The following is a 23,123-nucleotide window of genomic DNA, read 5'->3' on the forward strand; positions in this document are numbered from 1 at the left end:
TCTTGTGCAACACACCTTCTATGAATTGTTCTCGAAAAGTCTGACCTTGACCCTCAGCCTCTCGAGGGTCCACATGGATGATGGCCCTCAAGGCTTCCTGCAGTGACAGGGCAAAGTCTCTAAGGGACTCTTGGGGTTTCTTCCTCTTTCTGTAAAAATGCTTATTCAGCTCTGAAGCAATCCTTGATTCAAAAGTGACCTTCAGTCTCTCAAAGATCTGATCTACGGTTTGGCGTTCAGACCTCCCGGAGTGTGGCTCAGAGTAAGTGACCAATTAAGATCTCTACTTTCTGCTCTTCAGAGACAGGGTACAGTTTAAAGGTAGCCTGCATTCTCTCTCTGAACTCTCTGTAGGTGTGAGGTGCTCCTTCATAGCGGGGAAGCCAAGGGGCCCCAAAGTAATATGGCATGGTCAGAGGCATGATACAGCTGGCTGCTGTGGCTACTGAGGATGGACTAGCATTTGCTGGGGTACTAGGTAAACTTCTCCGTAGTCGCATCACTTGGGTTGCTGATGAGTCCTCCTGCTCCATGCTGTAGCTATCTTCACTGTGAGACATTGCTTTTGATATCCTGCACCAGAACAGATGGATCAATTTGAACAAACTCCAAATTTTGGGTGGTATTTCTATGGGCAGCAACTGGGAAATGGAAGCGTAACCCCTTTAAGAGTTGCAGAGCAGCTTTTTTCTGTAAAGTCGGCTATTCCAGAGGACAGAAAGGTTCAGACAGTCTCTCCCCACTTTGATTTCCCCAGCAGTACTCACTCAGGCCTCTGCAGCATGATACACTCCAAGCTCCAGTGATTCAGGAATTGCAGTGGAGCATAGGAAACTGCAAAATGGCGGATGACCCTTGTGCCTGCTGAAGCACCCGTGGCGACAGGATCTTCCCCTATTCGCAGGCAAATAAAGTTATTTTAAAACAGGACCGGATCAATTCAGTACAAAGCGAACATAAGGCACAGAGGTAAATATCCTGTTGGTGACGCCATAAATTTCAGTTGTAATGTACCAGAGTAGTAGGTCCAGGAGGCACTATTAGGCCCAGGCGTAGGTGCCGACTGGTGGTATGGCTCTTCTGTGGTGTTCTGTAGTTTGGGGTATCACAATGCTCCTACCTGGTTCCTGGCACACCAGACCTGTTCACAAGGTACATCTAGCAGATTTAGATGTAGGTAGGAAGAAGGCAGAACAGACTTTGTATGAACAGTTCAAAAGGTTTTCTGCATCACAGATCAAGGAATCACAGCTTCTCAAGAATTTAGCTGCAACACATACAGGTGCTGGCTGAATGGCAACGGGACTGATACTCTGACATGGTAAAAGGTTTGGACTTGCTGCGATGGGCTCTAAAAAGACTGTCTGGCAAGGTACTTAATCCTAGCTGCCCTTGTACCCTATGCCTCACCTCTAGACAGGCTTGACACTCTCTAACCGCCAACTGCCAACTGCCCCCTGGTCACCATAGTGACCAGACTATAGACAATGTTGATCAGACATCCTCCAATAGAACCAATACAGTCCATTGTCGACCCTTATACCACCACCTGCTGGTCTGCAGTGCTATTACAGCACAACAATTTACATTTAATTTAACGAAATTACACCAGGCAGTACATCAAAGTATGACTTATTCCACAGGCTCATATGAATGCAGAAATGTTTGTAATGGCCACTTTTGGGTCATTACACATATACTATAAATGATCAAATGATTGCAGTTTCATGTCCCCTAGTGGAACTTAAACATAGTAAAAAAATAGTTTTAAAAAATACTCCTTTTTTCCCAGTTAAAAAAAAATAAAAAATAAACATATTTGGTATTGTTGTGTCAGAAAAATCTGGTTTGTAAAATATAAAATTATTTATCCATTAAATGGCAAAATGAAAAGGAAGAAGAAATATCAAGAACTGCAGTTTTTCTTTTGTGCTCACAGTGCCTACAGCTCCCAAAAATCCAATAAAAAGCAATTAAGACATCATATGTACCTCAAAATGGTATAGATAAAAACGTCAGCTGGCAATGCAAAATAAAAGTCCTCACACAGGTCCATCAACCGAAAAATGGTAACACAAACCAATTTTCTTTACAAAATTATTTTTCTTTTTAAACGCTAACACACACACACATATACAGTCATATGAAAAAGTTTGGGCACCCCTATTAATCTAAAGCTTAATGTTTTATAAAAATTGGTGTTTTTGCAACAGCTATTTCAGTTTGATATATGTAATAACTGTTGGACACAGTAATGTTTCTGCCTTGAAATGAGGTTTATTGTACTAACATAAAATGTGCAATCTGCATTCAAACAGAATTTGACAGGTGCATAAGTATGGGCACCCTTATCATTTTCTTGTTTTAAATACTCCTACCTACTTTTTACTGACTTACTAAAGCACTTTTTTTTGTTTTGTAACCTCATTGAGCTTTGAACTTCATAGCCAGGTGTATGCAATCATGAGAAAAGCTACTTAAAGGGGCCTCTTGCAAGTTGTTCTCCTGTTTGAATCTCCTCTGAAGAGTGGCATCATGGGCTCCTCCAAACAACTGTCAAATGATCTGAAAACAAAGATTATTCAACATAGTTGTTCAGGAGAAGGATACAAAAAGCTGTCTCAGAGATTTAACCTGTCAGTTTCCACTGTGAGGAACATAGTAAGGAAATGGAAGAACACAGGGACAGTTCTTGTTAAGGCCAGAAGTGGCAGGCCAAGAAAAACATCAGAAAGGCAGAGAAGAAGAATGGTGAGATCAGTCAAGGACAGTCCTCAGACCACCTCCAGAGAGCTGCAGCATCAACTTGCTGCAGATGGTGTCACTGTGCATCAGTCAACTATACAACGCACTTTGTACAAGGAGAAGCTGTATGGGAGAGTGATGCGAAAGAAGCCGTTTCAGCAAGCACGCCACAAACAGAGTCGGCTGAGGTATGCAAAAGCACATTTGGCGAAGGCAATTTCTTTTTTGGAAGAAGGTCCTGTGGACTGATGAAACCAAGATTGAGTTGTTTGGTCATACAAAAAGGCGTTATGCATGGCGGCAAAAAAACACAGCATTCGAAGAAAAACACTTGCTACCCACAGTAAAATTTGGTGGAGGTTCCATCATGCTTTGGGACTGTGTGGCCAATGCCGGCACCAGGAATCTTGTTAAAGTTGAGGGACGCATGGATTCCACTCAGTATCAGCAGATTCTTGACAATAATGTTCAAGAATCAGTGATAAAGTTGAAGTTACGCAGGGGATGGATCTTTCAGCAAGACAATGATCCAAAACACCGCTCCAAATCTACTCAGGCATTCATGCAGAGGAACAATTACAATGTTCTGGAATGGCCATCCCAGTCTCCAGACCTGAATATCATTGAACATCTGTGGGATCATTTGAAAAGGGCTGTCCATGCTCGGCGACCATCAAACTTAACTGAACTGGAATTGTTTTGTAAAGAGGAATGGTCAAAAATGCCTTCATCCAGGATCCAGGAACTCATTAAAAGCTACAGGAAGCGACTAGAGGCTGTTATTTTTGCAAAAGGAGGATCTACTAAATATTAATGTCACTTTTCTGGGGAGGTGCCCATATTTATGCACCTGTCAAATTTTGTTTGACTGCAGATTGCACATTTTCTGTTAGTACAATAAACCTCATTTCAAGGCAGAAACATTACTGTGACCAACAGTTATTACATATATCAAACTGAAATAGCTGTTGCAAAAACACCAATTTTTATAAAACAATAAGCTTAAGATTAATAGGGGTGCTCAAACTTTTTCATATAACTGTATATGTATACATATAAATATGCAGAAAAATAAAAAATTATAAATATAATATCATACTAACCTGACAAAGAAAAAAATGCAGAATTATGTTTTTCTTACACTATTTCGCCACAGTTAAAATTTTATATTGCAAAATAAATGGGGTCATTCAAAACTGCCACTTGTCACTCAAAAAACGATCCCTCCTACAGCTTGTTATGGCTGATGGAAAAGAGGACGAGGAGGAAAAATGAAAGAGCAAAAATGGAAAGTAGCCTGGTCATGAAAGGATTAAAAAAGGATATAGTATTCTTTATGAAATTGCAATTCAGGAACATCTTTATTTTACTTTTTGCTAATTTTCTCTCAGACTCTGAACTTCTTTTATGTTTAGTGTACTCACTTTAATGTATTTGAGCCTTCCATTTTTTTTTCTTTGGACTACATTATAACTTTTTGACATGAGCTGTTTTATTAATATCAGTATCCAAGATTAGAGTTTATGTCCCTCCCTGTGGAGAACTTGTGTAGTACAGTCTATTCAGTTTCACCAGTATCTTCCATTTGTACCCTGAGACTGCTGATAATCGGAAAGCTGGGTTGTAGTTCAGTGCAGGGGCGGACCTACCGCCTGTGCAGCCGGTTCATTGAACGGGGGCCCCCGAGGGAGAGGGGGCCCCTCCAGCCTCCAGCAGGGCCGCCATCAGGGCATGACTGCACTGACTCCAGCATGGGGCCCGGCCGGTTGGGGCCCCCCCTCTTGTGCGTCTCCTCATGGGGCCCCCCCGCAGGACCCCCAGCCGTCACATCACCCCCCGCCGTCACATGACCGGAGATGTCCCTGCGCTCAGCATGGGCTCCCGGCCCCATTCTGAGCACAGGGACATCTCCGGTCATGTGACGGCGCTGGCACAATACTTACCCCTCCCCGTGCCTCCGCAGCGTCTTCCGCGTCCTCTGACTGTGACGTCTAAGGTCAGAGGGCGCAGTGATATGTCTCCTGACCTGTCACAGTGCAGAGAGGGAAGATGTGCACAACGCTGGAGTCCGGAGCAGCATCAGGTGAGAAGTTAGGTGAGTATTTGATTTTTTTTTATGTATGGGGGCATGGGGCATTATATGGTGGGGGGAGAGTGGGTGTGACATCCTGCATGGGGCATTATATGGGGGGGTGGTGGTGTGACATCTTGCATGGGGCATTATAGGGGGGGTGACATACTGCAGGGGGCATTATAGGGGGGGTGACATTGACATCCTGCATGGGACATTATATGGGGGGGAGAGGTGACATCCTACATGAGGCATTATATGGTGGGGGTGACATACTGCATGGGTCATTATATGGGGGGGTGACATACTGCATGGGGCATTATAAGAGGGGAAGGGGGAAGTGACGTCCTGCATGGGGCATTATATGGGGGGGAAGTGACATCCTGCATGGGGCATTATATGGGGGGTGGGTGTGTGACATACTGCATGGGGCATTATAAGGAGGGGGGTGTGACATCCTGCATGGGGCATTATAAGGGAGGGGGTGGTCTGACATACTGCATGGGGCATTGAAAAGGGGGGAAGTGACATCCTTTAAAGGGCATTATATGGGGGGGAGAGGTGACATCCTGCATGGGGCATTTTATGGGGGGTAGAGGTGACATCCTGCATAGGGCATTAAAAGGGGGGTGTCATCCTGCATGAGGCATTATAAGGGGGGAACAGCCTGCATGGAGCGTTACATGGGGGCCAATATTCTGTATGGAGCGTTATATGGGGGTCAGTATTCTGTATGGAGCGTTATATGGGGGACAGTATTCTGTATGGAGCGTTATATGGGGGCCGGTATTCTGTATGGAGCATTATATGGGGGCCAGTATTCTGTATGGAGCGTTATATGGGGGCCAGTATCCTGTATGGAGCATTATATGGGGGGCCAGTATTCTGTATGGAGCATTATATGGGGGTCAGTATTCTGTATGGAGCGTTATATGGGGGTCAGTATTCTGTATGGAGCATTTTATGGGGGCCAGTATTCTGTATGGAGCGTTATAAAGGGGGAACAGCCTGCATGGAGCGTTACATGGGGGCCAATATTCTGTATGGAGCGTTATATGGGGGTCAGTATTCTGTATGGAGCGTTATATGGGGGGCAGTATTCTGTATGCAGTGTTATATGGGGACCAGTATCCTGTATGGAGCGTTATATGGGGACCAGTATCCTGTATGGAGCATTATATGGGGACCAGTATCCTGTATGGAGCATTATAAGGGGGTGAGTATCCTGTATGGAGCATTATATGGGGTCCATTATACTGTATGGAGGACTATACTGTCCGGTCTGCACTGTGCACTGTGAGGATTCGCCGGTTTCTGAGCTATTGCAGAATTTACAATAGATATCGCTCATGTAATGTAGTAAGTGAAATCCTTGGCCTTGTACTATATATATATATTTCTCTGCGGTATCTGTGCATCATGAATCATGGTATGTGTTAAAGGGGCCCACTGAAACTCTGTCGCCCAGGGCCCACAAAAACCTGGAGCCGGCCCTGGGGGTAAGTATAACAAGTTTTATTTTTTTTTAATACAATTAATTAACTAGGAGTGGGGGGAATCAGAGATGCCCGGGGGGATGAGAGATGCACGGGGGGGGGGGGGGGCCCTTCGTGCCCCCTGTGAAGGGCAGGGGGGGGGCCCCAAAAAAATTCTTGCACAGGGGCCCACTACAGTCTGTGTCCGCCCCTGGTTCAGTGATAATACTTTCAAAGACTACTGACAATACTGTGAAAGCTTGGTTAAAATTCAGTGAGGGTTCTTTCTGAAACTTCTGCCAATGCTGAGAAAGCTAGGTTACAATTCAGACATTACATTTTCAGAGACTGCTGACAAACGGAAAGCTGAATTGCAATTCAGTGATGATTAGTGATAAGCGAGCACTAAAATGCTTGGGTACTCGTTGTTCGAGTCGAGAAAATTTGAATGCTCGAGTGCTCGGACCCAGTAATGAGCCCAATGTAACTCTATGGGAAACTCGAGCATTTTTCAGGCGGCTCGCCTGGAGGTCTGCAGAGGGCCAAAAAATTGCACAAATTGATGGGAACAGTGCTCAAATGACATGGGAACAGCATGGGGTAGACCCCTGGAAGCATTTCTGACTCCCAGGTCACTGTTGTCCACAACATTGTCAGAGGTATTATGCCACTTTTACAGAAAATGCTCTTTTACATTTAGCTATTTTAGTATTTAGTATAGCTCTTTTTAGTATTTAGTATGCTCTTTTAGTATTTAGAAATACTTTTACAAAAATGCTCCTCCACACCTTGGGCTATGTTCACACATAGCGTTTTTGATGCATTTTTGAACTTTTGCATTGCTTTCAACCAAGACAAATGCATTCACCGGGAAATGTCATTTTAACATTTTACAACCTTATCTGGCCATGTGGTGTGTGACACATCGTCAGACACATCCTGTTTCAGTTATGATGGAGGGACTCTGAAAGTCACAAATACTATTTTTATAGGGCCATCTGGTGCGTTGTTGTTCCTATTATTAACGAGTGTGTCTCCTATACTGTTATTGCGTATGCAGTGATTGCAAGGGCTGCCAAAAATTTGGAGGAACTCCAATGCCCCTTGCAAGAGACGTAGAGGTCGGAGGGCCTCCTGCAAAAAATGCTCCCATTATTAGGAAGTGTGTCTCCCATACTGTTTGCCTATACAGTGAAGCAACGACTGATAAAAATTTGGAGGAACTCCAATGCCCCTTGTTAGAGACGTAGAGGTCGGAGGGCCTCCTGAAAGCAATGTTCCCATTATTAGGAAGTGTGTCTCCCATACTGTTTGTCTATGCAGTGAAGCAACGGCTGTCAAAAATTTGGAGGAACTCCAATGCCCCTTGCAAGAGACGTAGAGGTCGGAGGGCCTCCTGCAAAAAATGCTCCCATTATTAGGAAGTGTGTCTCCCATACTGTTTGCCTATGCAGTGAAGCAAAGACTGTCAAAAATTTGGAGGAACTCCAATGCCCCTTGCAAGAGACGTAGAGGTCAGAGGGCCTCCTGAAAACAATGTTCCCATTATTAGGAAGTGTGTCTCCCATACTGTTTGTCTATGCAGTGAAGCAACGGCTGCCAAAAATTTGGAGGAACTCCAATGCCCCTTGCAAGAGACATAGAGGTCGGAGGGCCTCCTTCAAAAAATGCTCCCATTATTGGAAAGTGTGTCTCCCATACTGTTTGCCTATGCAGTGAAGCAACGACTGATAAAAATTTGGAGGAACTCCAATGCCCCTTGCAAGAGAATTAGAGGTCGGAGGGCCTCCTGCAAAAAATACTCCCATTACTAGGAAGTGTGTCTCCCATACTGTTTGCCTATGCAGTGAAGCAACAACTGATAAAAATTTGGAGGAACTCCAACGCCCCTTGTTAGAGACGTAAAGGTCAGAGGGCCTCCTGCAAAAAATGCTCCCATTATTAGGAAGTGTGTCTCCCATACTGTTTGCTTATGCAGTGAAGCAACGGCTGCCAAAAATTTAGAGGAATTCCAATGTCCCTTGCAAGAGACGTAGATAGGTTGTGTAATGCAGCGGCTTGCTTGGCATTACGGTAATGGTCCAGGATGTGTTTTGGCCGACCATGTACCTTCCCCCTCAGGTGACTGGTCACATGACTGTGACATAGTGCAGGGCCTGTGCACACAGAATGTCTGATCACATGACTGTGACATCAGCACAGGTTCTGTGGGTGTGTACTACAGGATATATAAACACTGGTAGTCTTGACATAGTGTGTGTAAGGCGTGAGGCCTGTTCCTGTGTGGGACACCGCTAGAGTGTGAGGCCTAGTGAGGCCTATTGAAGCCACTAAGATGGACTGTGTGATAAGCAGTTATGAAGTGCAATAAACTGCTGAAGTGTGAAAACTGAAAAACGTGGCTGGTGTGCTTTAATTGACCCGGTGCAGCGAGTATCCCCCAGTATGATGACTAGTGCTGCCTTACATGTGGTTAGAGAATGCGGACAATTGCAGCCCGGTTGCTAGGGGCAGCTGCAGCCTGGTTGCTAGGGGCAACCGCAGCCCGGTTGCTAGGGGCAATGGCAGCCTTGTTGCTAGCGGTAACGGCATTGAACGAGGTCAGCGGGGTCACGAAGATTAAAGCATCTGGCTGCAACTCGGTGGGGTTGCGAAGATTGTCGTCGCACTCAAACCCTGTTTTGCTGTGACTCGGCGGGGTCACGAAGATGAAAGCATCTTGCGGTAACTCGGCAGGGGTTACGAAAATTGTCGTCGCACTCAAACCTGGTTTGCTGTGGCTCGGTGGGGCCACGGAAATTTTCTGGGGAGAGCGGTGTGTGTGAATAGTGTACCGCAATGGCTGTGAACGGAGCAGTGAAAGAAAATTAAGCTATTGAGCGATTAAAGTGCCGGTTAAAACCGCAGCAGGTATTTGGGAAACTTCTACTGGACATGGTGCAGGAACCGCAGGAGCGGTGGGCATCATATAGAATGGCGGCAGTGGACCATTCTGTGAACTCTCCGGGGGCGCCATTGTTGTCCCAGAGTGTCCGGGGAGGTGGTAAGAGCTGTTGTGAACTGAGTCCTAAGACTATTGTTGATTTTTGTGTAAAAATTCTACTACCGGTGTGGTTGTTCAAAAGGGGGTGGGGTCTCAAAAGGGGGCGGATTTTCACAAGAGCGTAGAGTATGGAAAACCAAAATTTGTTTTTGGTTGTGGGTTGGTACCGCCTAAAAATGACGATTTGACCATTGATAACGGGGTAGCTCCAGTAGAAGGGGTTGACGTGAAAGTGGGAGGTGACCTGTTAGTCCACAAATCCATGGGGAGTGACACAGACCCCGTAGCTGACGGTGACACTATGAAAGTAGAAAGAGAGGTCAGTCAGGAGGGGCTAGACGAGGGGAGAGAGTCCCCCTCTCGTCGTCGACGGTGTAAGGGCCAAAAAAAAGTTGCTCCTGTAGATTTTGCTGAAAGGGCAAATAAAGAAAATGCAAGGCTGTGTGCCTTTATTCCGAGTTTGGATCCTCTTTTAGAAGAAGAGGAGGTGACGTTGCCATTAGCAACCTCCGGTACAGTACTGAGTCAGAAGGATCTGACAGCCCTGAAAGAGGAGGCGGCCAGTCCTGACCAAGAGCTGGAGCCTATCAGGCAGCAGTATCAGAGTGACGTGCAGCAACTAAGGAAAAACCTGGGGAACGTGTCCTCAGACCAGCTGAACCTGGAGTCTGAACAGCAGAAAATATACCAGGTTGTAAGGAACTGGCAGCGAGACCTGGAGGGAAGCGACGAGGAGGTTAACCAATGGAAGGAAGCGTTCTACGAAATAGAGGAGGACCGCCGCAAAATCAAGGAGGAGGTTTTTCAATTGGAGATTGACAAAGCAGAGTGTGAAGATGAGTTGTGCGAGGTGAAAGGTCGCTTCTCTCTGGTACAGTTAGAGCTGTCTGCCCTCAAGAAGGCGCTGCAGGATGAAGTTTCTGGGCGTGAACAAAACCTAGAACGACTGCGCGAACAGTTCAACCAGGAGCTGTGTGACTCCAAAAAGGAATATGGTGAACTCATGAGGGAGCTGCAGCAATTCCAGGACCAAGTAAAGCCTCTAATGCAGGAGAAGGAGCGGCTGGTGGACTCTCTGTACCAGCGAGATCGGGAGCTATCTGCCCTGAAAGAGGCAATAAAAGATGAAGTGTCTGGTCACGATCGTGAGGCAGAAAAGAGGCATGAAAATTTCAATAGGGAACTGCAACAAATCAAGAGAGACTATGAGGATCTCCTCAAGGTTAAAGAAAATCTAGAGGATGATAAGGCGGATGCAGAGCACATGCGCCAAGTGGTTGAGACCACTCTGCAGGACACCCGTGATGAAAATGGTGATCTCCGCAGAAAGACCCTAGGTCTGGAAGCTCAGGTGAAGGAGCTGCAGACGTTCTGTGATAATCTCCAGAGGGCAGAGACGTGCCTTAAGGAAAGAATCAGCAAGATGGAAGCTGAGCGGACACAGATGGAGGAGTCTATCGGAGAAGCCACAGACCAGGGCCAGGAGTTGGCCACTGGAGATGGGAGGTATGAAACAGATACCTCCTTGAATAATACGAGCTCGGATGATTCGGTGGATGTAGGAGCCGAGATCAAGGAGCTCAAGGAGTCGCTACAAGCCCATATGAAGCAAGAGAAGCTTGAGAGACTGTCTGTTGAGAGCCGAGTGGGCGCATTGGAGACAGAGAGGTCTGAGAGAACTCTACTGTTAAAGGAGCAGCTGAAGCAGGAAGAGCTTCAGAGATGGGCTGCTGAGAGGCGAGTAGCTGAGCTAGAGGAAGAAGTTTTCAAGCTCAAAAGTCACCTGGCAAAGTATCACTCAGTGAACAAGGCCTCCTTGGAGAAGGAAAAGGAAAAAAAAGTTACACTCACTCCCTTATACCATGAGAAGGTGGACCTGAGGAGAGCTAAGAGTGTGTCAACAGAAGATAAAAATGAGATGGAAGTGGTCAAGACAAAAATTCTTGAAGTTGTAGCTGTGAGTCAGCTCAGGGGAACCATACAGGGTGAAGAAGCTGAAAGTCAGTTGTCCCTGAAACCTGAGCTGGTTGATCGTCTGGAAACCACTGGTGAGACAGAAACGTCTCGGTACAAATGCCTCATAGATGTACTCGAGGATTTGAGAGAAGAGTGCACCAGTGAGTCCGTGCATGAAGAGTTTAAGAAGGCCGTGGGAGCCTGTAAGGTGTACTCGACCTCAGAACAGCTGGTGGTCCTGTCCACGACCGAAGTCACCGTGAAGAGAGTGGCGATCCTAAGTGACATGCACTGGTGATGTATTCGCATGAAGCAGTTTCTCCGGTTGAAGACGGAACAAGCCGTTAGACAACTGGAGCTTATGAAAAAAGCTCACAGTCTGCGGGAAGAGGTCATCCGGGTGCCTCATGTTCTGGTGAGAAAGCTCATTGGGAGAAATGGCCGAGCCATGCAGATGATGGTAAAGAAGTCTGGTGTGATGAAAGTAAGCAGTCCACGTGATCGTCAGGACTGGATACCAGATGAAGACGGCATGGTGTCATTCTCCGCTGTAGGAACGGAAGAAAGCCTGGAATATATGCGCATGCTGATGGAGTACCGAATGACCTACCTGCGAGAGGTAGAATAGTTGAATCTTGCTAGACTGCGAGTGGATAGACAGCATCATCTGAGCAGCAGAAGATGGCAGCCGTCTAGAAATTGTGAGACCAGACACAGAAAGGGCCCCCTAAATAACAGAACAGCTACAGCTGAAGTTAGGGACCTTTCAAGATGTTCTGAGAGTAGTGGGCGTGGGTTTAGAGGTAGTGAGACCTCCAGTAGCTCAGGTTTGAGTGGCCCATACAAACGACCCAATAGAGGACGGGACAGTACGGAGTAGAACCGGACCTTAGATACCAGGGCATGTGAGTCACACTGCTGTATTGACCGCTGGGAGCGGGGGAGGTCTGACAAGGTGACGACTGACCGCTGGGAGCGGGGGAGGTCTGACAAGGTTATGACCCGGAAATGTGACGTGACGAAGTCAGTGACAATGACGGATGGTAGGTCCCTAAGGGATGGGCTAATGTCGATGACTAATGTTCCAGGGACTGAGCAACGCAATTATCAAGTACATGGACTTGGTGTGAACTGTGGGTTATGAGGTAATTGTGTATATTATGTGTTCAACCCCACAAGTTAGAACAGAGGGGGGGGATATGTAATGCAGCGGCTTGCTTGGCATTACGGTAATGGTCCAGGATGTGTTTTGGCCGACCATGTACCTTCCCCCTCAGGTGACTGGTCACATGACTGTGACATAGTGCAGATCCTGTGCACACAGAATGTCTGATCACATGACTGTGACATCAGCACAGGTCCTGTGGGTGTGTACTACAAGATATATAAACCCTGGTAGTCTTGACATAGTGTGTGTAAGGCGTGAGGCCTGTTCCTGTGTGGGACACCGCTAGAGTGTGAGGCCTAATGAGGCCTACTGAAGCCTGGTGAAGCCTGAAAGGGGGCGGCTGGATCCTTAGTGGTGTAAGCGATCCCAGTAGCCTTGGAGGGCAGAGACTTGAAAGACAAGAGCCTGAAAGGCAGAGGCTGGATGTTGGCTGTGTAAGCATACCAGTAGCCTTGGATGGTACGAGGGCTGGAGACCCCCATCTGGGAAGCCATAAAGCCACCGTGGTGGCAGAATACACGTGAAGCAGCTAAAAATCCGCCAAAGGTAAAAACAATGCGTTATATGGACTTCTATGTTGTTGCCTAGCTGAGGGCTGTAACTGGAGCCAAGTGGACGTGTCTGTTGCTGGAAAGGCTCCCGAATGTTATGTGTGTAATATGCCGGTGAGCCACTAAGATGGACTGTGTGATAAGCAGTTATGAAGTGCAATAAACTGCTGAAGTGTGAAAACTGAAAAACGTGGCTGGTGTGCTTTAATTGACCCGGTGCAGCGAGTATCCCCCAGTATGATGACTAGCGCTGCCTTACAGTTAATATGGTACATATGATGGTGATATGGTGGTGGAGGATGGGGATGCGGAGAAGGAGGAGGACAAGGGCAAATAGACAAAATCAGGAAGCATATACCCATGTCTGGGTGTGAAGAAAGAGGTGTAGGGGAATAGAGTTAGACCTCCCAAAAAAAGACACTGTATTTGAGTTTATGTTACGCTGCTATCATTTGGTGGTGTTGAGAAGTCTGGCCCAATCCAGCCCTTGTTCATTTTTATAAGAGTCAGCATGTCAGCATTTTCAGTTGACAGGCAGATGCTCCTATCAGTTATAATTTCACCGGCTGCACTAAAAACCCGCTATGACAAAATGCAAGCTGCAGGGCAGGCCAGGTTCTCCGAGGAGTAGAGAGCAAGTTCATGCCACGTGTCCAGCTTGGACACCCCATAATTAGAAGGTACAGAGGAATCACGGGGGACGTTGGTACGGTCGACAAGGTACTCCTTCACCATCTTCCAAAACTTTTCATTCCTTGAGAGAGTACCCCGCTCATCAGGGCTTGTGCGATGAGAGGGTCTGAGAAAACTGTCCCAGTGTTCCTCTGCCTCTGCTGGATTGCATTTGTGTCTCTCTCGCCTGTACTCCTTGGTTGTCCAACGAACTGTGACCTCTGCCACCAGCGTTTTCAGATGGGAATTTTTTTAATAATTCCTCAACAAGGGCCTTCTTGTACTGCACCATTTTATTAGGCCTGTCCTGCAAGGGAATAAGAGACAGAATGTTCTCCTTGTAGCGTGGGACTAGAAGTGTCACCAACCAGTAATGACTGTCACCCAAAATTTGGACAACGTGAGGGTCGCGGGAAAGGCAGCGTAACATAAACTCAGCCATGTGTGTCTGACTGCAAAGAGGCAAAACTTCCTTGTCCTCACCAAGAGGATGACTGACCATGCTCTCCTCCTAATCCTCCTCTTTTTCCTCCTCCTCCCTGTCCTCAGGCCATCCATGCTGAACAGACGGTATAACAGTTGTGCAGGTAGTACCGTCAATAGCGCAGGAAACTAGCTCCTGTTCTTCCTCCTCCTCCTCCTCTTCCTCAGTGTCACCGAATCCACATTGGGATGAGATGAGGCTGGGCTGTGTGGAATCACCCTGTATGGTTCCTTGCTCCATCTCATCGTGCTCCGCCTGCAATGCATCCTCTTTAATTGTGAGTTGAGAGCATTTCAGAAGACAGAGAAGTGGGATGGTGACGCTAATTATGGCATCATTGCCACTCACCATCTTGGTGACGTCCTCAAAGTTATGGAGGTTGGTACATATGTCTGACATCCATGTCCACTCCTGAGGTCTTATGTGTGGAGTCTAACCTGAATACCGATGGCCTTGTTGATGCTGTTAGTCAACAACTGGCCTCTTCTGCTTCCCAACATCTGCAATGTAGAGTTCCAGTCGGTGAGCTGGAAGCTGCAAACGCTGCTGAAGCATGGCAAGGGCGGCGGAAGCTGTAGCTGACTTTCTAAAATGGACACACAGAGGGCGTACTTTGACAAGCAGATCCGACAGATCTGGGTAGGTTTTGAGAAACCGCTGAACCACGAAGTCAAGCACATGGGCCAGGCATGATACGTGTGTGAGCTCGCCTCGCCTCAGAGCCGCCACCAGGTTTCGGCCATTGTCACACATGACCATGCCTGGCTATAGGTTCAGCTTGGATACCCAATGAGCCACAGATCTGCCTGCTCTTTTAGAGCTGTCCACAACTCTTCAGCGTTGTGCGGTTTGTCACCTAAGCATATTAGCTTCAGCACAGCCTGTTGCCGCTTGGTCGAGGCAGTGCTGAAGTGCTTCCAGCTTGCGACTGATGTGGTAATTTCGGAGATGGAGGCTGAAGTTCCAACTGGGTCCCGGCTTCCACTATATTAACCCAGTGTGCCATCAGCGAGATGTACCGTCCCTACCCACAAGCACTTGCCCACGTGTCCGTGGTTAGGTGGACTTTCCCAGTAACTGCATTTTTGAGGGCATGTCTAATGTTGTGGGACATGTGCTCGTGTAATGCAGAGATGGCACACCGGGAGAAATAGTGGCGGCTGGGGACCGAGTACCGAGGGACGGCCGCCGCCATCATATTGCAGAAAGCTTCCATCTCTACGAGCCTAAAAGCAACATTTTGAGTGCAAGCATTCACGAAATTTGTGAATTTAAAGTGTGGCCTGTGGGGCGTTGGCTGTGTATTTGCGCTTGCATTCCAAGGACTGTGGTAGGGACAACTGAACGCTGTGCTGGGACAAGGACATGGACGTGCTTGCTGATGGTGCTAGTTGAGAGTGCGCAACGACAGGTGCAGGGCGGGAGGCATCTTGACATGCGCCATGGACAGAGGATTGGCGTGCACGCAGAACAGCGGAACAAGCAGTGGTGTCACCTGCAGACACTGATGCTGAACCCTGATGGCTACAGCAAGACACGGGAGCGCTGCTTTATCCCTCTATGCCACCACCGCTTGGCTCACTACACCAGGGAATGCCACAGTGATCCCACACCTGACGCAGGAACAAGTCAGGCATCCAAAGAATGATTCCTGTGACCCCACATCCACTGGGAGCCTATTGAAGCCTTGTACCTAGAAATTATTTTCCTTGATCCGTATATTAAGCACTAGCACACCCTCGAACTGCATAACAATAGTGACGTAATGATTAAGGCCGTATGAGTGGCCGAAACGTCTACTGTCGCCGTGAAACTCGGTTTGACTGTCTTATTCTGTCTTATTTTGCCTATAATAAATGAACTTTGCATTCATTGGAGTGTGCGATGAAGTAATTTTCTATAGTAGCTAGACCCTGGGGTTCGGCACACTTAGTCGGGTGCTTTGCTGACATGTGCCTGATCATGCTGGTGGTAGTCAGGCTGTGGGTTTTGCTACCCCTGCTGATGCTGGCCTGGCAGGTGGTGCAAATGGCCTTTTTGGGGTTATCTGCAGAGTCTTTAAAAAATAACCTGACTCGGGAAGAGCTAACAGTTGTACTGGCAACTTCCGTCGTGTTGGCATTATGAGGATTGCTTACCGCCTTGTGTCTGCGGCCACCACGCTGCTTCTTCCTGTCTGTTGTGGTGCTACGCCTCCCTCCCCCTGTGTGCTGCTGTCCTCGCTCTGTATGTCCCTCTGCCAGGTTGGGTCAGTTACTATAACATCCACCACCTCGTCTTCCACTTCCGCACCCTGGTCCTCCTCCTGACTTTCCGACAATTGTGTCTCATCATCATCATCATCCATCTCTTGCAACAGTAATGGCACTTTCCCACCATCGCCTTCGTGCAACCATGGCTGCTTCAATATTTGGGCATCACTACATGCGTTCTCCTCTTGACTCTTGACTCGCTTGAAGCTGGCTGGGCAAGAGGCCCAAATCTACAAATGGAAAAGTGAACAGCTCTTCCAAGTGTGGGATCAGTTGTCTCCGGGCACTCGACGTGGTGGGAGGAAGGAGGATCAGGGTAAAGAATATGCGGTCCAGACTCACGGCTACTGAGACTTGACCATGTGGAAGACAGGGTGGTGGTGGTGGTAGCTAAGTGACTGGAAGCATTATCTGCTATCCAACCAATAACTTTTTCACACTGCTCTGTATTCAATAGTGGTGTTCTGCGGTCCCCTTTTAATTGGGACAGGAAGGTCGAGCGACAAGATGTGGGTGTTTGTTGTGGCACAATTTCAGCTTGCCCACGGCTACGTCCTTGGCCTTTGCATGCACCATCACCATCACGTCCACTTCCCCGTCCCTTGCCACGCACCTTGCCCATTTTTAATGGAAGATCATATTTTCCACGTTCACGAGAAATTACTGATTTTGGAACTCAGTTATATGTGATACGTCTGACAGAGAACCACAATTTTAAATAGCAGCCCTGTAATTTGCTAATATTATTCTTCACAGACACCTAGTGTGATTAGCTTGACCAACACACTACAACAGAATGGAAATGGAAGAAATGTCTGATTTTGGAACAGTCTTATAGGTGATATGTCTGACAGAGAACCACAATTTTAAATACTAGGCCTGTAATTTACTAATATTATTCTACACAGAGACCTAGTGTGAATAGCTTCACCGACACACTGCAACTAAATGAAAATGGAAGAAATGTCTGATTTTGGAACACTCTTATAGGTGATAAGTCTAACAGAGAACCACAGTGTTAAATAGTAGGCCTGTACTTTACTAATATTATTCTACACAGAGACCTAGTGTGAATAGCTTCACCGACACACTGCAACGGAATGAAAATGGAAGAAATGTATGATTTTTGAACAGTCTTATTGGTGATATGCCTGACAGAGAACCACGGTTTTAAATACTAGGCCTGTAATTTACTAATATTATTCTACACAGAGACCTAGCGTGAATAGCTTCACCGACACACTGCAAAGGAATGAAAATGGAAGAAATGTATGATTTTTGAACAGTTTTATAGGTGATATGTCTGTTAGAGAACCACGGTTTTAAATAGCAGGCCTGTAATTTACTAATATTATTCTACACAGAGACCTAGTGTGAATAGCTTCACCGACACACTGCAACGGAATGAAAATGGAAGAAATGTCTGATTTTGAACAGTGTTATAGGTGATATGTCTGACAGAGAACCACAGTTTTAAATACTAGGCCTGTAATTTACTAATATTATTCTACACAGAGACCTAGTGTGAATAGCTTGATCGATACACTGCAACGGAATTAAAATGGAAGAAATGTATGATTTTTGAACAGTCTTATAGGTGATATGCCTGACAGAGAACCACGGTTTTAAATACTAGGCCTGTAATTTACTAATATTATTCTACACAGAGACCTAGCGTGAATAGCTTCACCGACACACTGCAACGGAATGAAAATGGAAGAAATGTATGATTTTTGAACAGTTTTATAGGTGATATGTCTGACAGAGAACCACGGTTTTAAATAGCAGGCCTGTAATTTACTAATATTATTCTACACACAGACCTAGTGTGAATAGCTTCACCGACACCCTGCAAAGGAATGAAAATGGAAGAAATGTCTGATTTTGAAACAGTCTTATAGGTGATATGTCTGACAGAGAACCACGGTTTTAAATACTAGACCTGTAATTTACTAATATTATTCTACACAGAGACCTAGTGTGAATAGCTTGATCGATACACTGCAACGGAATGAAAATGGAAAAAATGTATGATTTTTGAACAGTCTTATAGGTGATATGACTGATAGAGAACCACGGTTTTAAATCGTAGGCCTGTAATTTACTAATATTATTCTACACAGAGACCTAGTGTGAATAGCTTCACCGACAAACTACAACGGAATGAAAATGGAAGAAATGTATGATTTTTGAACAGTTTTATAGGTAATATGTCTGACAGAGAACCACGGTTTTAAATAGTAGGCCTTAAATTTACTAATATTATTCTACACAGAGACCTAGCGTGAATAGCTTCACAGACACACTGCAACAGAATGAAAATGGAAGAAATGTATGATTTTTTTAACAGTCTTATAGGTGATATGTTTGACAGAGAACCACAATTTTAAATAGCAGGCATGGAATTTACTAATATTATTCTACACAGAAACCTAGTGTGAATAGCTTCACTGACACACTGCAATGGACTGAAAATGGAATAAATGTATGATTTTTGAACAGTCTTATAGGTGATATGTCTGACAGAGAACCACAGTTTTAAATAGCAGGCCTGTAACTTACTAATACTATTCTTCACAGACACCTAGTGTGAATAGTTTGACGACACACTGCAACAGAATGGAAAAGGAGGCCAATATTTTCCACGTTCAGTTTAAATTTCTGGATTTTTATCGCTGAAATATGGAACACATCTGGCTTTATTCTGCAGTGAGGACAAGCAAATGGAGCAGAAAAACGGTGTACTCTGGATTGCTTTTTAATCAAATAAACAGGATTAAGATAAAAAAAAATTCCCTGGCCTCTGATATTTGGGGCTATGTCTACAAATATCTGTAAGAACAGCAGCAGCAGGAACTTTCAATGGACCCTCTTGCACTATATGCAATGCAGTCTGCCACATACACTGCCTGCCTGCCTAATTCCTGCTATCACCACTATATATATGCAGCTGGATTAGTCCTCAGAAGGACTGTTAGTTCAGATGGATATATATATATATATGTTGTGGAATACCTATACTAACTGGATGTTCAATGGACCCTCTTGTGCTGTATCATGCACAGCAGTCTGCCACATACACTGCCTGCCTAACTCCTGCTATCACCACTGAATATATGCATCTGGATTAGTCCTCAGAAGGACTGTTAGTTCAGATGGATATATATTTATGTTGTGGAATACCTATACTAACTATAAACAAGCAAATCTCTCCCTGACACAGCAGCACCTCTCCCTACTCTGCCTGATTCCGGGGTAGACTGTGACGAGCATGGCGGCTCCTTGTCTTATATACACCTGATAATGCTGTGTGGACAGCCAATCACTGTAATGCCCACAATCAATATGGCTACGGCATTACAGTGCATGGCAGGCAATCCCTGCATGTTCATTGGCTCTCTAAAGCGCTACAAACATTCAGGGAGGGGACCCAAGTTCCGTTCCCCCCCGAGCAACCCGGAAATACTCGCCGAGCACCGAGCTCGTCAAGCACAGTGATGCTCGGGTGAGTACCAAGCAGTGGCGAGCATGTTCGCCCATCACTAGTGATGATATCTTCACAGGCTAGAGTCACAAGACCGTTTTTCTCTCAACCGAAAAAATCGATCCGATTATTCTAATCACACTCTGATCCGAGTTTAATCAGAGAGAGAGTGCTACGATTTTCTCGAATGTTTAGAAGAAAAAAAAATATTTCTCCATCTTCTCCATTTTGTCAGTCCGTGAAAATCAGACTGCGCTAGGATGTCATCCAAGTGCATCCGATTTTTTCCATGGATCTATAGAAATAAATGCTTGAGGAAAAAATCAGACGTGCATAGCCCTATAGAACAACATGAGGATGAGTGCTAACCATCAAAACGAGGGATAGCACTTGTCTGATTTTTACAGTCATGTGCACGAGCTCTAAGACAACTGACAATCAGAAAGCTGGGTAAGGCTGTGTGCCCACGATGCGTTTTTTAAGCGTTTCCGCAGCGGCAAAAACGCTGCAGAAACGCTTAAAAATGCATGGTAGAAGGCCTGCCATGTTCCCCAATGATAATCCGCATGTGCTGTGCACATGCTGCGGAAATTTCCGCTGCGGATTATCATTGGGGAAAAAAATGCAGCACTACCAATTATTTTGCGGAAGTGCTGCATTTTCGCCGCCATTGACTTGCATTAGAAAGCATGCATTCCGCTTCACTAGATAAGCACATGCGGAATACATGCGTTCAATATGCGGATGGTACCCAGGTCTAGAGAAGAGGAGACTCTCCTCCGGACCTGGGTACCATAAAAAACTGTAAAAAAAAAAAGAATAAAATAAAAAATAAATATATACTTACCTTCTGGCGGCCCCCGGTGCGCTCCTCCTCTCATGCCGGCAGATCGCGATGGAATGGAGGACCTGCGCTGACGTCATAGTCATGTGACGGGTCACGCGACGCTGATGTCGGCAGGTCCTTCAGTGTACCGCGATCTGCCGGCAGCCTGGACCGAGCGAAGCAAGACACCGGGGGCCATCGGAAGATAAGTATAGATTTATTTTTTATTTTTTGACATTCTCTCGGGTCACACTATATAAATCCATGCTGTTTGCATGGATTTATATAGTGTGACCAAGTTGTCAAGCACTTTCCAAGTGATGCTAAAATCGCTTGGAAAGCGCTTGTCAACCCGCATGCGGAAATGCATGTGAGGAACGCTTCACATCCGCATGTCCCTGGCAGGAAAAATGCATGTACAATCCGCATGCGTTTTTTTCTGCCAGGGAGATGCAGAAACGCTCAGGAAAAATCCGGAGCATTTCTGCATCGTGGGCACATAGCCTTAGGCTGTGTGCCCACTATGCAGATTTAATGCGTTTCCGCGACGGCATATCTGCCGTGGAAACGCATTAAAATCGCTTGTTAAGATGTCTGCCATGTTTCCCAATGATAATCCGCACATGCTGTGCACATGCTGCGGAAATTTCCGCTGCGGATTATCATTGCGGAAAAATCCGCAGCACAACCAATTTGGGCGTGATTTCGCAGCAAAATCGCACCCATTGACTTGCATTGCACCGCATAACAATCCGCATCTGGTTCTCAATTGTTCTTGGATGGTAGCCCTGTAGTGTACTTAATTATATGTACCAAATGTCCAGCTGGGGGTCTTTATGTAGGGGAGACAGGGCAAAAAACTTAAAACAAGGATGAATCATCATCGCCACACAATAAAAGAAAAAAGAATAGATCTGCCTGTAGCCAAGCATTTTTGTTCCCCTGATCACAGCATAAAAGATATGAAATTACTAGCATTAAAAGGTAATTTCAAATCTCAAAGAGAAAGAAGAATCTCAGAATATAAACTGATGATGACCTTTAACACTTTCAGAGCAGGAATGAATGTGTCGCATGGATTTATGTCATTCTACATCAACTAAGGTATGTGCTCCTCAGAATTGTGAGGCCATCACAACACTGGACCTGGTCAAAGGACAATAAAACCTTCACATTCCTTATCTATTAACTGCTAAAATATTTATAGCCAGAACTGTTTATCTCTTCCATAATAACTCTACTTTTCTTCACCTGTCTTACCTATTGCATATATATATATTTTTTTCTTGTGTGTCTTATTGTGTATAAATATGTGACTCTTCAGATTTTGTGTTATACTATGCCTGATGAAGAGACCTGAGTAGTCTCGAAAGCTTGCAATTTGTTACCATCTTTTCAGTTAGCCATTAAAAGGTATCAACCACTGAGGACTCTCAAATCTAAATATTTTTCTATCTACTGGCTAACACGGTACAAGAATATATATTTTCCCTTTACAGAACAGTAAAATGAGATTACTCTCCTTTCTCTTTCAAGCTCTTTATCTTTCTGTTACCATTGCAAGAAAAGAATAATATTTTGTATCTGCTTTTCAAATACATAGGACGGTGAAAATTAAACATAAAAACAGCCAAAAATTTTTAATATTCCTTTCTGATAGAAGTGTCTCTTTAATTGACTATATTTGTACTTTAACCCCTTTACCCCTGAGGGTGGTTTGCACGTTAATGACCAGGCCAATTTTTACAATTCTGACCACTGTCATTTTATGAGGTAATTACTCTGGAAAGCTTCAACGGATCCCCCTGATTCTGAGATTGTTTTTTTCATGACATTGTACTTCATGATAGTGGTAAAATTTCTTCAATATCACTTGCGTTTATTTGTGAAAAAATCAGAAATTTGGCGAAAATTTTGAAAATTTTGCAATTTTCAAAATTTACATTTTTATGCCCTTAAATCAAAGAGATATGTCACACAAAAGAGTTAATAAATAACATTTCCCACATGTCTACTTTACATCAGCACAATTTTAGAACAAATATTTTTTTTTAGTAGGGAGCTATAAGGGTTAAAAGTTGACCAGCGATTTCTCATTTTAACAACAAAATTTACAAAACCATTTTTTAAGAGACCACATCACATTTGATGTGACTTTGAGTGGTCTTTATGACAGAAAATACCCAAAAGTGACACCATTCTAAAAACTGCACCCCTCAAGGTGCTCTAAACCACATTCAAGAAGTTTATTAACCCTTCAGGTGTTTCACATGAATTTTTGGAATGTGGAAGAAAAAAATGAACATTTAACTTTTTTCACAAAAATGTTACTTTAGACCTAAATTTTTTTATTTTCGCAGGGGTAACAGGAAAAAATGGACCCCAAAATTTGTTTG

This window comes from Phyllobates terribilis, unplaced genomic scaffold, assembly GCF_046119375.1.
Source record: "Phyllobates terribilis strain yellow unplaced genomic scaffold, ASM4611937v1 Scaffold_3__8_contigs__length_932513732, whole genome shotgun sequence".
Classification (NCBI taxonomy): Eukaryota; Metazoa; Chordata; class Amphibia; order Anura; family Dendrobatidae; genus Phyllobates; species Phyllobates terribilis.